At 33.2% G+C, this 18,385-nt stretch overlaps 1 protein-coding gene across 1 annotated transcript in view; it reads right to left on the bottom strand.

The window, feature by feature from the left end:
* The window catches only part of LOC143067780 (neo-calmodulin-like), a 146,783-nt gene that overhangs the window by 56,621 nt on the left and 71,777 nt on the right, over positions 1–18,385 (bottom strand). The gene's annotated exons all lie outside the window — the stretch shown is intronic.

The following is an 18,385-nucleotide window of genomic DNA, read 5'->3' as shown; positions in this document are numbered from 1 at the left end:
TGTTTCCCGTTTTGTGACCTAACACATGATAAAACTGACACATATCACTAAATTTCTTGTGAAATGGCTCGCCATTCAGCTTTTTTCGTATGTGTGTTGATAACATTTTCAGCATACTCGAAAATGATTGCCTCACAGACTTGTACTACAAGATATGATATTGTTTGTGCGGCACACTATATTCATAAAACATGACTGGATCAACTCTCAACAAGTTTTTAAAGAAACAGTGTCTCCACATATCAATTTAACCAACAGCTATGCATAAACACCAGATAGAGATCTTCTACCTATCCAATATCTTACCCATATGATCGAGTGCAATCTGCGACCCATTTGTCTATGTCTGTCCCCGTTCAACAACATTCTCAATTGCAAAATGTGTATGTAACAATGATCTATACTTTGTCTATTCCATCTTATGTCAGTCCATTTTACTGCTCTTTTCTATGTTTCTACTACGGTTTTTTTTAGTCACATTTGTTTGTGCAGACTAATACAAACGGGAGAAATTTCGTAACCATCCACACATAGTTACGTATACAGCCGTTTTAAGTACTAAATATTATTGCTATAGATCAAAGTAATGTTCCGATCGTTTACGCCCCAGTTACACTGCCACGTTTCGCTACATATATTGCCGTTTCGTTACGTTTTGAAACGAAGCAACACAGAACAGCCGGCACGTGATAGAAAGACCGGGGCTTAAACGATCGGAAACGTTAATTAGCTTTATTATAATATTAAGTTATGTTTAGATTTATTCAGTTTATACTGATTATAATAACATTCAAAAATCGTATTTTAGTGTTAAATTGATAACCTTTTCAAATAGATATTTGTAATGCTCGAACACTGATTGTTACATAAATGATTGTTATATAAACCACATGACTGTGAAAAGTATAATGTGATATCCATGTTGTAATAAGTTGCAACAACAACTTCAAAACCAAATCATTGATAATATACTAGTGATACGTAGATTAAGTTTATATGAATCTATAACATGGGTATAGGGAAGTACTACCATCAGGTGGCACCAAAGGAACATTACATCCAAAACATGAAAATTCATAAGAAGGAATGAAAATTGTCTCTTTTGTCGTAATATTTTGAATAATTTATACTAATATATTTAACTATAGGAAAGGATATCAATTGTGTGGGTTTCCCTTTTTTATCTGATTTATTTAACGTACGCCCCTTGTTTATATTTCAGAAGTATATTTAGAGAGGTCTTCATTATTTTATGAAAAATATCATCACATCTGAACCAGGATCTGCGTACACTTCCGTAGCAACTGAGATCACAAGGTTTTAGCTGTGGTTCATGTTGCTCATTTTACGTTTGTTTTTGGTACTATTGTTTGTATGTTGGTCTTTTTATTTTTTAACCATGGTGTAGTCAGTTTATTTTTTTGACTTGTGAATTTGATTATCCCTCTGGAATCTCTTGTCTCATTATTAATGTAAAGGTTGAATTGAAATTTTACGGGTTTAACTGAGTTTAACCTTAAACTGTCAATCTTATCAATACAAAACAAATTCTTTATTAAAGGGAGGAATGTTTGCCCATAGGAATACTTACAACCTTTATGAACTTTATAGCCGAATTGTTCATAGATGTGTCATGGAATTTTAACCATCTCATTGCATTTCCAGTTAGTATATCTTTAAAGAGAAGGGTAACGACTTATAGCAATAATACATAACTGTCAGCTGCCTGTCCTCATCCTCGATAACAACCAGTAAAACCTAACCGCTGAAGATCACCAAAAATACTGATTTATGGTTTAAAACAACTTTAAGCTCAAAAAACAATTACAAAACCTGTAATAACCTTTCAAGAATAGCAAAAATAGAGGCAAAAATTTCCAAAGGGATATCAGACTCATCAGTCGATAAAAAACAATAGAAGAACACCACTGTTCAAAAGTCATAAAACAAAATCCGGGTTACAAACTTAAAAAAACACATCAACTATTAGAGGAAAACAACGGAACAACAGAAAGACTGGAGTACAACAAAAAACATACGAAAACAAACCGTCAATGCCAAAGAACAAGAACAAGACGAAAAGACAATCAACGATACACTGCAATCATAAAGGTTACGCATATTGCACCCGTCGTGTTGGTCATGTAAGTCATGTTATATCAAACATTGATCCAAGTTACCTCAGCCTGATAAATTTACCTCCTACTGTTAAACATGAAACTACTCCTTGTAAAATCAAGGATATTAAAAAAGAGTATGTGCATAGGTTACCGAACTAAAAAACACATTTCAATTAACTCATATACCTTGTTGTTCAATTCATCGAGATTCAATTCAATCAAGCAAGTTTCATGCAGTTGTATATTTTAATTAATGTGACTCATTCACCCACTATATCTGGTTATTCAACAAACCATTCCCGTTTTTTGGTTCAAATCCGTTGTCAAAAATAATTACGTGACTGGGGAAACCAAACTAGTGCCATTAGTGGAATAGAGAGTATGACTTGTCTATACACAATGTTCCCGACAACGGACAAACACATTAAAATTATAAACCTAAATCGTTTAGAGTGGATATGTGGTATGTGTCAAATAACTCAACCAAAGAACAGAATCCCGCATGATAGTGTATGATTAAGTGAACTATCTTTTGATCTTGGGTTCTCTTTTCGCTTCCTTTGTGGTTTGGGTGTTGGTCAATGTCGCGACTGTTGGGCTGTGTCCTGTAATTGCTAGCTTTTACGTAATATTTTTCTCTGGATTTGAAGTTATGCCATATTTTTTTTATTTTATTTTCATTTAACAATACTTGGGAGAAACCAATTGACTTTTGTACAACATTATCGAATTATATTATTGTTGTTTATCATATATTATTGCGACATATCCTTCAATAGGATGTATCTCGTGATTTCAAATGTTTTTTTTGTTTGTTTCTAAAGTGGTTTTCTGACAACTGTCAGGGCGAAGTTCAAGTATTTCCTACATGTGTTTTTAAGTTATAAACGTGTATTGTATGATGAGAAAAATGTCAAAAATTATTTTCCGGTCTATTCAAATTTCTTACTCTAATGTTAAGATATAAAACTCTGTTTTCACCACAGTGTAGAGAGATGTCCATTAAAATAAAAGAAAAATATAAGATTCAGTCATAAATTTTTTATGTGGATTGCAGATCTGTGATTGTTTCCCTTTAATTTATTTCCATATTTTAGACATTAGGTGAAAAGTAATATAACAACAGTACCGAACTCTAAGGAAAATTCAAATAGGCAAACAAAAAAGCTTAAATACATCAAACCAATGGAATAAAACCTGTGAATTTTGATAAACGTTATATACATTGTAGAAAGCTGTTTGTTGTCGAAGGTCGTATAAAGTTGATGATGATGTGGAGTAAATCAATCACTAAGCAACCAATGTATTATGTTGCCATCAGAATATATTTTGATTATTTGTGTTGCATAGCTGCTGTTTCGGTTGTTTTTAATGCTTTTTCCTTTTACCTGTACTCATAATTATTTGGTACTAGTTACTGGTAATCATTTTCGAATTAACAAGTCTGGTATATGTAAAATTACATAGTGTTGGACTCTCGCAAATAAACATTTCGAATTGTTTTACCTTCATCATGTCTTCTATTGCTTTGATGTATGGCTTTTGATCATTAACACATGAGGAAGTTTCATTTACAGTAACGACATTTAAGGATATTTCGTACAAAGGTTTGATCCTTTTATACATATGTACATATATTCTATAAATTTATTTTGTATATTTATTTGCTATTTAAAATAAACTATTAAATACAAAAAACACATATCTGAATGGTCACTCATTCATGTCGATGAGATAGTACATAAAATTGATAGGATTAAAAATCGAAATCAACATATTCTTTAAATGCGCATATACTATATATATGTCGATGACAGATGAATAAAAATCGAAATCAACATATTCTTTAAATGCGCATATACTATATATATATATATATATTAAAAATTAAATACACAAAAAGAGTTTTAAAAGCAGCATTGTCTAGCGCTTTCATCCATCTTGGGACTTTTCAAGACTATGAACGTCGTTATGGGGAACACATTAGTATTATGACGTAACGTCATTGTTCGTAACATATTAGTAGTATGACGCGACGTTATTGTTCATGTAACTACTAAGCATTAAGCTTGGCGTCAAACACTTTTTTTATATATATATATACAACTCGTCTAAACATCAACCCAACAATGTTAGATATGTAAATTTGCTTTCGCCAATTTTTGGGTTTTCCCTCGCCGGGATTCGAACCCATGCTACTGTGATATCGTGACACCAAATCGCCTGCACTGTAGCCGTCCCGCTAGACCACACGACCACCTGGGCTCTCAAAAAAAGAGCTTTTGCTGGCCGTGTGTTACCTTTCCTCGTGAGTTTTAATCTAGCGGCGTACTACAGTACATGATATATAATGCATGATGATGTTATTGATATATATATATATATATATATTAAATGACTGAATAAATAGTCAACGATAAATCTTACGGGGCGATGGATCATATAATTATGATTCAGTACACTACAAAATATAATATATAACAAGTCTAAAAGGGTAAAACATCACCAAAAACACAATAAAACGAACAATATGTTAGATATTTCGGATAATATATATCCTTCCTCGGTAATAGCACGATGACAAATGAATCCTGTCAATTCAAATCAAGACTCTATCAAAATCTTGAAATTAATACAATTTAAGCGAACGCTGGAACAATGTTAAAATTTCCAAACACGGCGCAAAGAGATATGCCTAAATAAAATTAGTTATTTACGATGTGAACTGGCACAACTCTAAATTCCCAAAGGTGGTGATAGTTGAGATGTTAAACAACTGCGTGGGAATACAGTCCCAATAAACAGTCCTGACCGATTTACGCTGGTATACTATTTAAAATATGACAGCGGCAGAAAAATTGCAACAGATACTGCGTATTTAAACATTTCAAATATATAGAAATTAGATAAAAAGAAAAATGAGTAAGAAATTAGATAAAAAGAAAAATGAGTAATAAATGTTTACTAAGGTTAAGTATTAGAACGTGGCTGTGTATTTATACATCCCTGCCAACTGTAATTAAAACTAGTATAATTCAAAAATTCACTCATTTTCCCTTCCATCACTAACTTCCTGCCATCACCCGTGTCCAGTAACTCCGGCCTCCGTACTGGACACTTACACTTTTTAGGACACCTTCGATATACGGTCTGAGATATATCAGGAGACCGTCATAAAACTGTCCTATAATTTGTCCAAAGATATACCTTTAAATAAAGGCAACAGTAGTATACCGCTGTTCAAAACTCATAAATCTATGGACAAAAAACAAAATCGGGGTAACAAACTAAAACTGAGGGAAGCGCATTTTTGATGACACGGCTCCTGTTTCTAGCGAGGATTTACCTATGACATATGTAAACTTCGTGTATATTTGCATTGCAGGCTCTTTATCGCGTACAGTTTATGTTGTAATGAAATATTTTATAAACTTTTCCATGGCAGTTACTTTCTCTAGAAATGTAAATTAACATGTAAAGAAAAAATTGCATTGTAATCAAATACTTGTATAAGGTAGACTGGGGGTGCATAATACTCTGCAAGTTGAATAATACATGTAATGTTACCGATACACATACTTTATTCGATTTGGTTAGAAAATATCAGATGTCAACACATTTAGCAAAACACACATTTGATGTCTTATTATAAGCATTTCAGTACTTTATACATATTAAATAGGTTACTTAAGTAGAAATATATATATATAATTGCAGTGTTGAAGATGCTGGAAAACATTGTTGTTCTATGTATTACTTACTACATGGAAGATGCCAAGGTAGGAAATCAGATCGCATTAACTTAAATACTTTTTAACTAAATGAAAAAAGAATTTATCCAATGTTTGTCACAAATCTTGTGTCTGTGGCATAAATCAATTACAAAACTAAGATAGGTATACTATGAATATCAACTTAAACAAAGTGGATGTAAGCAATTGTAGGCAACAATACAGCATTTACCAAGGATAAAAACCCATACCGTATAGTCGCCTATTAAATACCATGACATGAAAAATATTAAACAAATCACTTGAGAACACTTACAACCTTTTTAAAACAAAATAATTTACAAAAAAAAACAAATATTGTCGATATGAACTAACAACAACCACTGCAACAGAAGTTTTTGACTTGGGATAGGCATAGAGAATGTGGCGGAGTTAAATATTTATGAAGGCGCCATCCCCCTCTTTTCCTTTTTACTTGGAACAGAAGCGTAACAGTACAACATAAGTACAAACTATAAAAATCAGTTGAACAGGATTAACTCATCAGCTCAATATAAAGCAGAAAAATAAATTTACAGATCTGAAAGTACTCGTGTGTGTGAAGACGTCATTTACAGTCCGAGAAAAAAACAACATGATTGTATGCTATGCCAATATATAGGTATCGACAGATTGCAGTGTATGTAAAGTGCGGATCCTAAAATATCATTTTCACTGTATATGCCAGAAATTTTTGATGTAGAATGATTAATAAACAGACGACTTTTTTTTTATTTTTGAAGAAAATGAAGAAAATTAGTTAAAAAGTATATGTTAAGAAACACATAATACTTATAAAACAAAGTAAGAAATGCGAACGGGTTTTTTCGCGCCTAAATCCAAATAGCTGTGAAATATATACCAAAATAGGTGAATATTTAGGACATTTCACGAACAGATCGTGCAGATGTTTTATAACTAACAGGTAAGATGTTGTTGCAGAAAAAATATTCATTTCAACACAATTATTAAAGTTGTATAACGTAGAATAGGTTTTGTCTTTCAGTTTCTTCATATTGAACTGAATTCCACTATGATGCTTTCTTTATGCGAGTCATGTTTACTGTCGATTAATGATACTATTCTTTCATTCTCACTGTAGAGCGATTCATTAGTATTGTATATGCGGCGCATTTTCACTGTATGATATATATTTTTTTTTTATCTATTACAGCGTATTTTTTAAGCATGTAAAGCAAGACTTTAGTTAGCATGCTTGCTTTTTTTTTTTTTTTTGTACAATCATTATGATAACACCCAATTTAATTCAAATATAATAATTATATAAATACAGGTTAAACTATGCCGATACATATTGTTTAAAGATGTCAATCTTATTTACAAAGTTTGTATAAACAATTATACAAACTTAAGCAATCAAGTCAACCAAAGTTTTGCTTTACATGCATTAGGAAATTAGCTGTAAAGCCTTAATTTAGCCGACTTGCTCAAACAATAGATAAAGTAAGAGACGGATTTGATAAAATTCAACTTACGGAGGAAAGTTTAGTTTTAAAACAATCTAAATAAATGCAATAGAAATAACATTTATTTCAAATGTATTCCATTTTTAAAATTTCTTATGAATCGTATAGAGATCTTTATAATTGTTTTTTTTTATCCATTTCCATATCCTTGTTTTTTTTATCCATTTCCATGACACTTCACCACTAATTACGTACATCTTGATAAAGATTGGATCGTTGGTTTTCCCGTTTAAAAGGTTTTACACTGGGGCCCTTTATAACTTGCTGTTCGGTGTGAGCAAAGACTCCATGTTGAGGACCGTATTTTGACGTATAAAGGTATACTTTTATAAATTGTGACTCGTTTTGAGAGTTGTCTCATTGTCACATATGACATCTTATCTATCTGTGGCTCAACCCGAAACGAGACGGGATAAAAAGGGATAAAAAACACACTTTTTTAATATATTTATAATGGGCTTAATATGAGTCAGAAAAGAGTAGAACAGTGGGTCGCGTTGGGGTATAAGCGTGACGCGTAATTGCCGATTTTTTTTATAAGCGTGACACGTGATAGTCAAATGGTTGTGTCGTGAAAACGAGAAATAAAGTATAGCGGGACACGGAAAATTAAACAAAAATGAGAACTGCATAGTATAAGCGGGATACGGGAATCTGATAAAGCAGTAAGCGGGATCAGGGATCAGACCCCCCCCCCCCCCCCCCCCCCCCCCCCCAATGAGACCCCAGAATAAGATATTTTTTTATCTTCATCCTATTGTTACAGTCATGCCTTCAATAACAAATGTATCCCATGCATGCATTTTTATAGACAAAAGACCTTATGGATATTTGGGGTTCTTTGACATGCTGAATCTAACCTTGTATCCAGTTTGGGGAATTTTACCAAGTTACCGAAATAGCCCACATAGAGGTCCAAAGGGTCTAAGATCATCAAACATGAATTGTACCATGCATGTTGTGTACAATTACCCAAATGTGCATTGTTTGACCTCTGTGGTAGTATCCACTCGCGGATCTAGAAATTTTTATAAGTAGGGGTCCAATGACTACCTAAGAGGGGGCCCGCTCCAGTGATTCCATATAAAAGTAACCAAATGTTTTCCCAAAAAGGGGGCAACCCCCTGTCCTCCTAAATCCTCCTCTGGTATCGAGCTGTTCATTACGGATAATTCTTTTTGTATCAAGGGTTCTCTACTTCACGTACCAATGCAAACAAAAAAGTTCGCCCACACCTTACATTTCATGTTTTAATGACTGTGGATAATTTATGTCACATACCGTTTCACCTTATACAGTTAAAATCATGCAAGCAACAATCGAGTCAAGAACATTTGTTCTACCAAAACTGTCTTTTTTCAGAATATGGAAATTAAGGCAGTTGAGGGTACAACTGGGGAAAATTAATCTTTTAAAAGCTTTTCTGTCACCATTGCGTTTCAAGATGCATATTTCTCTGTTCGCAAGTGTATTTATTGCGTGGAAGATAACGTCCTCAAATGTACTCGTCTCTATTTTACACAGACTGCACTTAAACTCCGCAGTATCAATCTTTGACTTCAAAAAAATACAGAAATATCTTTTCATTTTTTTTCTAAATCAAGGAAAAACGTAATTTGAAGAATACAATATGACATTTTGAGAAGCGTTTTTGTTACACGTTTGAAAAGCTATATATTTGATAAAGAATGAATGAGGAGTTTGTATTTCAATTTGAAAATACATTTATCATAAATTCTAAAGTCATCATCTAAGTTTTTTCATTTGTTTCAAGTGCATTTATCACATAATTCTACAATAAAAATTCCTCGCATCTTCGAAAATTCCACATCAGAAATAACTGCACTAACAGTGATAATTCATCGCATCTATATAATAGTTAAAATGGATCGCTTTCAAAAATCGATATGCTATATTATGTTGCTTTTATAACACTTATTTGAACTTTAATGCTATGTTTGTACATAATAAAGACATATCACAATGAAAATATGTAAAAACTTTCCTTCAAATCAATTAATTTGGTATTTTCTAAACGTAAACAAATACAGTTTTCCCATGATCCTTTATTCTACAATAGACATACCCGCATATGACAGTGAAAATGAACTAGCTGGATTCGCACTTTATATACACTGAGTAATGTGAATGAGCATATGTTTAGAACAATATTTTTTTATATGGTTTTAATATACTGACGCCAATATTTATACCAATAAAACAATATTCAAAGATGTTATTACATGGTTAAATGTGTAAACTTTTCGGATAAGTTTTTTTTTAAAAGGATTGATATGAGTTTACCTGGGGCCTGGTTTTCGAAAGTATCATAAGATAAGTCATAAGATATATCTTAGGACATATTTTATGATCATGATGTCATAGGATGTAAATAAAAGCTGTCTCAAGAAATAATAGCTATGATGCTCTTATGACTGTCATAAGTGAACATTATTTTCTATTATTTCAAATAATGATTAAAAAGTGATAAACATAACAATGAAAATGAAAAGTATGAACATATCAATTATTACCGTTCTTAAAGTCATATGAATCGAATGACCGGTGAAAAATAATGTTATTCCAATTCTTGAACCAATGCATACAAACATCATAAACTTAGTCTTCTGTGCACGATTTTATAAATTTTTTCGCATAAATTTCGTTTAATGGTCAATTTTTATTTCAATCGGTCAGTGTTTTTGTGAAAATATGGCAGGTAATTAAAGTTCGTGTTTTGAAGCCGAAGTTTAACGATGGTCACAAGTTTGTCAACAATCAACAACTAGAGGATCTCAACAGCCCTTGTCGCTCACCTGATTCTATACTTGGGATTTTGAAATAATATACAAAAAATGTAACAGATACTTATAATGATGTTTTATGCCAAATTTGGTTTAATATTTTTATGTTTGGTTTCATTTCATTCAGTAGTTCTCTTAAAGAAGACATGTGTATACTAATATGTATTTCCCATAGGGTCCTATGTTAAACTAAGTTCCCCTCTAGCGGCCAACATGGATAATGGAACGGCCTCAAAGTAACAACACTTGTTCAGCACCTCATAAAAAACATTTATTTATGTTTGGTTCCATTCAATTCATTGGTTCACTAGAAGAAGTTCAAAACGTAAAAAGTTTACGCCGACGGACGCCAAGTGATGAGAAAAGCTCACCTGGCCCGAAGGCCACGTGAGCTAAGAAAGCATGGATATTAAGACCGTGTTTAACATGTAGAATCAGATAATAATTTATTTTAAGGACATCCATGCGTATTGCGATCACCGGATTTTTACGAGATGGGTAACACTGAGGCCACTTTGCATGCGGAAAATATGCCGGTGAATTGCTTCCTGGAAGGAAGCAATTTAAATATAGGAAACCTCTTCTAAATATGAACAAATAAAGAATTTTCTTCAAAAAAAGTATGTACATAAGTTTTATAATAAAAACTATCCATTGAGTTATAAAAAACATATATATGAATTATTTTTTTTAATTTGATGTTTCTTATGACTTTTATATTTACGAATATTTCAATTTTTTCATTAGCCACTGCTAAGATCTTGGAAAAGGTAAGTGAAACTCGGTTCGAACAGCATCTTGAAGCAAACTCACTTTTCGACAACATCCAGTCATCATATCGTGCTTGTCTTTCAACAGAAACGGCACTACTACGGGTTCACCATGATATATCTTTGGCACTTGATAATAACTTTTATGCGGTACTTGTTATGCTCGATCAATCCGCTGCATACGACACTATCGACCATCCCATCCTGATCAATCAGTTAGAATACTCTTATGGTATAGCTGGCTCAGCGCTGTAATGGACGAGATCCTATCTTGAAGGTCGAACTTAACGTGTAGCAATTGGCTCCGTATTATATGTAATAAACATTGAATATGGCGTTCCGCAAGGTTCGGTCTTGAGACCCCGATTGTATTGTATTTTTGCAAAACCGATCAGTGAAGCATGCCGGCGACACAACTTTAGGGAGCTACCATTTGATTTTTATTGGGGGTAGGATGAAATTTGAAAAAATAGGCAGGACAGGAGTTTTGAGTAAAAAAAGGTAGGATGAGACACTTGCAAATAAAAGGCAGGACGACAATTTAGGTAAAAAAAAAGTCAGGATAAACTAAATAAAAAAAGGCAGAACCGAACAGAGTGAAAAATAAAAAGGCAGGACAGAGATTACAGCTAAAAAAAATGCAGGACAAAATTTTTCATCCTACCCCCGCCGGCATAAAAATCAAATGGTAGCTCCCTTACCTATCATTGGTATGCTAATGACACGCAAGTCTACCTAGTTATCAACCCACTCGATAATTGGGACAACTTAACTTCACGTCTACAGACTTGTTTAGCTGACATTAGTAAATGGATGTGCTTTGACATGGTGAAATTGAACCAAGACAAAACGGAACTGATCTTATTTTCACCGAAAACTCGTGTAAAGGTAATTTCGAATTGTCATTTGATATTTGATGGATCAATAGTATGCAATGCATCTGTAGTAAAAAATCTTACTGTTTATTTTGATAGAACATTAAGCATGTTAAGCATGGAAAAGCAGGTCAATGGCATCACGAAGTCGTGCTTCTTCCAAATTAGGAACATTGGTCGAATTCGGCAATATATCACCGAGGATGCCTGTAAAACTTTAGTCTGCTCGCTCGTCACGTCACGTCTAGACTATGGAAATGCTCTGCTATATGGAGTAAATGTCAGTTTAGTCAATAAGTTACAGAGAGTACAGAATACGGCAGCCAGACTCGTTACACGTACAAAGATTTTGTATACTTTCAAAATCCTGCATGGCCTAGCGCCCGTCTATCTTGAGGAACTCATTAGCGCCTATCAATATCATCAAGATCTCTTAGATCGGAAAATGCAATGCAGCTAATACAACCTCGTGTACGCAACAAAATATACGAAGAAAGACGTTCGACAAAGCTACTGCGAGCCTCGAACAATATTCCTAGCCATCTAAGACATGAACACTCAATTGAACTTTTTAAGAAAAATTTGAAAACCCATTATTTTAGACTCGCTTTCAGTGATTACATTTAACTTTTTATACTGACAATGACTTTTTAACTTTTCGTTGTAGTATAACATGCCTTTTAATTATGATTATTTATTTTTTTAACTATTCTGTTCCTTTTGTTTTTCACAAAATTTTATTTCATTTTTATTGCATTGATTGTTTTAGTGTTTAACACCTCTTTTAACTGCTTTGATTGTTTTGTGTTAAGCGCTTAGAGTAATTTTAATTAGATAATGCGCTATTTAGATATTGTTAATAATAATAAATAAAAAATCTTCCATGTTGTCCTGATTTGATGCGTGTTTTGGGATGGGAACTCCAAAAATGTATGTTATCTTTTTTTTAAACTATTGTTCATATTTTCACTTTTTGCAAATATTTAAACTATCGTTCAGTCAGTCTGACAATGGTGTATGCCAAATAAATCTGTGCGAAATAACGGGGAAGTCAACGATTTTTTTTTCAGGAATAAATGTTGAATATGCATGTGTAAAAAAAAATATCATGTTTTTTTTAAACTCTCCTATTTATCAAACTATGATCAATACAGTGTCAATGGTATTGTTGTTTGCATTCTATTGTAATGTTACATGCAATTATGAAGTCAAATCATTACTTATTGCAGTGTTGTTATTATGCAATAAACGAAAGACATTCTGACAATTCTTTGTGGCTTCAAATGACTAATAGGGGTTCTGTACATGTCTTAAAATTTCTATTTAATTCATAAAAGACTGAAAATATAACTTACTTGTATTGCGTAGACGGCTTAAGAACAATTCTATACAGAATTATACGATAGTTCCAGTTTTCTTTTTCTTTTTCTATAAAAATGGGAATCGTAGATACAAATTTCTTGTTTTGGGATACAATAATTCATATTTTGTTAAGATCACACTGAATCTTCCAGAAAATATACTGAAGATGATAATATTAAAATGCTGGACTTTTTTATCGACAATATATTTGTTGAGTTTGGAGGATTTATATTTCAACAGACAGTCGGTATTCCAATGGGTACTAATTGTGCACCCCTGCTGGCTGATTTGTTTTTGTATTCGTATGAAGCAGAATTTATTCAGAACCTTCTAAAAGACAAAAAGAAAAAGCACCTTGCGAAATTCTTTAATTTTACTTTCCGATATATTGATGATGTTTTATCATTGAACAACCCATACTTCAGCCAACACTTACATCTCATATATCCCAGTGAACTTGAAATTAAGGATACTACTGATACTAGAAGGACTGCTTCATACCTTGATCTTTTCCTCAATATTGACGTAGATGGACGACTTCACGCGAAAATCTATGATAAACGGGACGATTTCAACTTCCCAATTATCAATTTCCCATTTCTCAGCAGTAACATACCATCTGCCCCTTCGTATGGTGTTTACATATCACAATTGATACGTTATTCACGTGCTTGTTCACACTATACGGACTTCATATACAGGAGTGTGCTCCTTACGCAGAAACTGCTCCAACAAAGTTATGAGGAGGACAGATTAAAATTGACACTCCGTAAATTTTATGGACACCATCACGAATTGGTGGATCCATATGATGTTTCTTTAACCAAACTAGCTAAGGACATTTTTATCACATGGTAAATTGTGGTTTGTCATTATGTCGTCTAATATTTTAATTACCAAAGTGACTTATTCCCGATTGTGACTGTTTTGCTGAATTGTGAATTCGCATTACTATAAGACGTGTTTCTGTACTTGTTGATCCCAAATTCATGTATTTAGTTTACATGTTTAATGTTATATTTGTAATTCTCATCGGATTTTGTCAAATGTGTTGACGTTTTTTTATTATATTTAGGTGTTACGGATAGAAAAATTAATCACCGCCTTTATTAATTATATTAAATTTTGTACGATTATTTACGTTTGAAGTTGGATTCATAACAAACTGGACATATATATATTACAGTTAATTGTTATTAATAAGTATTACAATATGCATTTTGTTTAAATGAATTATCAGTATTTAGTTCTAATATAATCTTAAATCAATTCTTATTCTATCTCACTTTGATAGTTTTTCATATGTGACGTCATACTGTTTCTAAATTTCATAAATTCAAATGTGGCATAACGTTTGTGCCTTTTCGCCATCGTATGTGACGTCACATTTTTTTTAATTACGTTGACGCCTGGACTGATTCGGGTGTGTCTATTCTGTGTTAAACTTTAATAGCATTATGTATTCGGGTTTAGTTTTCTGTAATTAGTTAATACTTCAGTTTCATTATGTATATCTCTTTTATATTCATTTGTTAAAATTTACTGTTTGCAATAGCATGAATTGTTCTATATAATAAGGATGTTCTTATCCTGGGCATAAAAACAATGCCGTATTTGGCAAAACCTTTTCAACTTTTTATCTTCAGTGCTGTACAACTTTGTACCTTTTTCACTTTCGATCTTTTATATCTGGGCGTTATGTATTCGGGTTTAGTTTTCTGTAATTAGTTAATACTTCAGTTTCTTTATGTATATCTCTTTCATATTCATTTGATAAAATTTACTGTTTGCAATAGCATGAATTGTTCTATATAATAAGAATGTTCTTATCCCGGGCATAAAAACAATGCCGTATTTGGCGAAACCTTTTCAACTTTTGATCTTCAGTGTTGTACAACTTTGTATTTTTTTCACTTTCGACCTTTATATCTGGGCGTCACTTGTAAGTCTTGTGTGGACAAGACGCGTTTTTGGCGTATTGAATTTTAAACCTGATGCTTTTTGTTATCTATTAATCATGTTTTTCTTTGTCTAATATGTTGTATTAATTTGTATTGTAGTCCTGTAATATTATGTTGTCATTTCAATGTTATATTTAACTTTGCCATTAAAGTGAGAGGTTTGGCATGCCACAAAACCAGGTTCAACCCGCCACTTTTATTCCCCCTTTAAAAGTGTACTGTACCAAGTCAGGAAGATGGCCATTGTTATATTATTGTTCGTTTCTGTGTGTGTTGCATTTTAACGTTGAGTCGTTTGTGTTTTCTCTTATTTTTGAGAAATTGAGATAAGACGTGGCACGGTACTTGTCTATCCCAAATTCATGTATTTGGTTTTCATGTTATATTTGTTATTCTCGTGGTGTTTTGTCTGATGCTTGGTCCGTTTCTGTGTGTGTTACGTTTCGGTGTTATGTCGTTGTTCTCCTCTTATATTTAATGCGTTTCCCTCGGTTTTAGTTTGTTACCCCGATTTTGTTTTTTGTCCATGGATTTATGAGTTTTGAACAGCGGTATACTACTGTTGCCTTTATTCGTCTTGTTGTATATTTTGTATATTTTCATTACTCTTACTTAAGATAAATAAGTGAGTCATTATACGCATACTTTATATTTATTCTGCAATTAGACAACTATTGTAAAAATAACAGGTATACAAATAATTTTTTGCTTTATTTGTACTTGTACAAATAAACTCTCCTGTTACCCCACTTCTACGTTGAGCAAGTGCTAATATGAATATTTCTGTTTCCTAACCAGTTCATTTTGGGGGTCCTCTTCGCGGTCCGCGTTTCAACTATGTCGATTTCTTTGAGAAATTAGAGACACTGATTTTGATTTAATTACTAAAGTTACAAGTGTTTGGAGTAATTTCAGGATAAAAACAATATATCGAACTCGCTACGAAACATAAGAAAAAAGCTCGGCAAAGCCTCGCGTTTCGTCCTGTTTCTAAAGCTCATACAAATGAAATTTATATTTTCCGACAATGTACATATATTGCATATTTATGTTGACTGGTATCAGAACGATAGTTTAAACGATATACTCTATTTGTATTAAGATAAAATAAACTATATTGAAAATATTCCACTCAAATAAAAAATATATGCAATTTCGTCAGGCACTGTATATTTTGTTATCCAGTTTTAAATGATCAGTAAAATCTATAACTGCTTTATTCTTGCCTTAAGCCCTGGTCACAACAAACCCACGACACATCTATGCAGCGCCACGACGTGAAATTCGGTCAAATCACGGGTCCTCTGCACCTTTTTTGCTCTACGATTTTTTTGTCGTGTCACTGTCTTGTGGCTGTCGTGAGAGTGTCTAATCACAGTCGTGCGACTGTCGTGCCATAGACACATTGTCGTGGATACCAAAATAAACTATTTTAATAAAAACAAAACGTACGAATGTCGCACAACTATCATACTACAATCTCGCGACTGTCGCGAAACACTCGTGATACAGTCGCACGATTGTCTCAAGATTACCACATGTCGTACGATGCTCGCACAACATTGATTGCATGTCGTTAACAATAAATACAATAGGTATGTCTTCTATTGATACATGCAATCCGGGATGATGGTCGGGGGAAAATTGGACTGCCACTGGAAAATGAGGGTATATTGGATAGGGACAGAAATTTTGACTTTCAACAGGCCACCAACGGACCCCTCAAAGAGTTGTTGCAAGGGTTATTAACGTACAAAGAGCATGGCACTCTCTTTACACGAGACATCGGATGTCTCAGTGACGACATTATCAGCGGGTTCGTCTCCTGCAGTTTCCGATTCGTTTAAGCTTGTCGTAGGGGATCCTTCGTCTGGTCAACATTACCCACGTTTGCTGATACCATCTTTCATTTGTCTTTCTTTTGTTAATTTTTCTTTTTGAGTTCATCCTGGTTTATATTCGCTGAACAATTATAATATAAACTATTTCGAAAAACGTCGTTTATTTGGACCGAACTTATAATGACACTGAACAATATTGAAAGAAAATGGCAATGGCACGCAATAAATCGGGGCTTCTTCATAGACTTGTAGTTCGGTCGGAGTCAAACGCGCGAATGACCCACGACTGTTGTGCGACTATCGTTTGACAGTCACACGCGCATCCCATGACTCGAAAACATGAACAAAATAGCACCAGACAACTCACGATTGTCGTACGACTGTCGCACGACATTCGCACGACTCGCTTGCGACAAACCCACGACAGTACAATTACAATATTTTTTTTCTGTACTGTACCCATCGTGGAACCATCGTGGACATGCCATAGCTGATGTGACCACTAAAAATATTTTTTGACATTTTTGCACGACAACTATTTTATAGATCTTCCACAACAAAAAATCGTACGATCTGTTGTGACCGGGGCTTAATCAAAATTTTGTTTAAACGGCTTTGATATTGTTGTGATGTTTGAAGATATGTGAAATTAAGATAGTATTAGGATAATATACTAAATTAAAAGTGCACAATCCAGTGATATGTTAAATATTCGAAAAATATTCGATGAAAGCTTTTGTGTAATTCAGTTACTGTTGTAGAGGAACTGTATTCAAGCCGTGGTTGGACAAAAAGGACAATCAAGTGACACCACTGCGTTGTATTTTGTCTTTTTTTTTAATTTCATTTCCACTGCGACAAAATTTAGCAAATAGTTTATTTTTAATTCTAAAATTGTAAAAGTAAAACAAAGTGCTTAAAAATATTTACTTCATTAATCAAACGGATAATTGTTAATTCAACAGCTATTGCATTTTGTTTGTAGACATGGGTTGAATATATTTTTTATCATTTGTCGGCATTGGTTGAAGACACCAAATAATGAAAGACGAGACAATACGACGTGAGAAAATGATATATTTGTGTTTTTTTAATGCACGATATTGTACAAACGCGGAACGACAAAAGTGACGGGAAAGGGAATTAAATTTGTCATTTATCGATGTTATTAATTGGTTGTTATTTCAGAATGTGCACCAGGAACCTATCGTTTCTTGGACGATAATGAAAACAACTGTAAAAAATGAGAAAAAGGATATTACGGCAGATTCTGTGCTTACGTCTGTAAATGTCTAACTGACAGGTGAGGTATTCTTGAATTAACATGAATTATGAAAAAAACACTATTAGTAATTGCAACGTTTAAAGATTATAACGCCAATGTATTCAAATATA

Source organism: Mytilus galloprovincialis, chromosome 3 (genome assembly GCF_965363235.1).
Source record: "Mytilus galloprovincialis chromosome 3, xbMytGall1.hap1.1, whole genome shotgun sequence".
Lineage (NCBI taxonomy): Eukaryota > Metazoa > Mollusca > Bivalvia > Mytilida > Mytilidae > Mytilus > Mytilus galloprovincialis.
The sequence above is the reverse complement of the archived record's forward strand: the minus strand, read 5'-3'. Positions and strand labels throughout refer to the sequence as shown.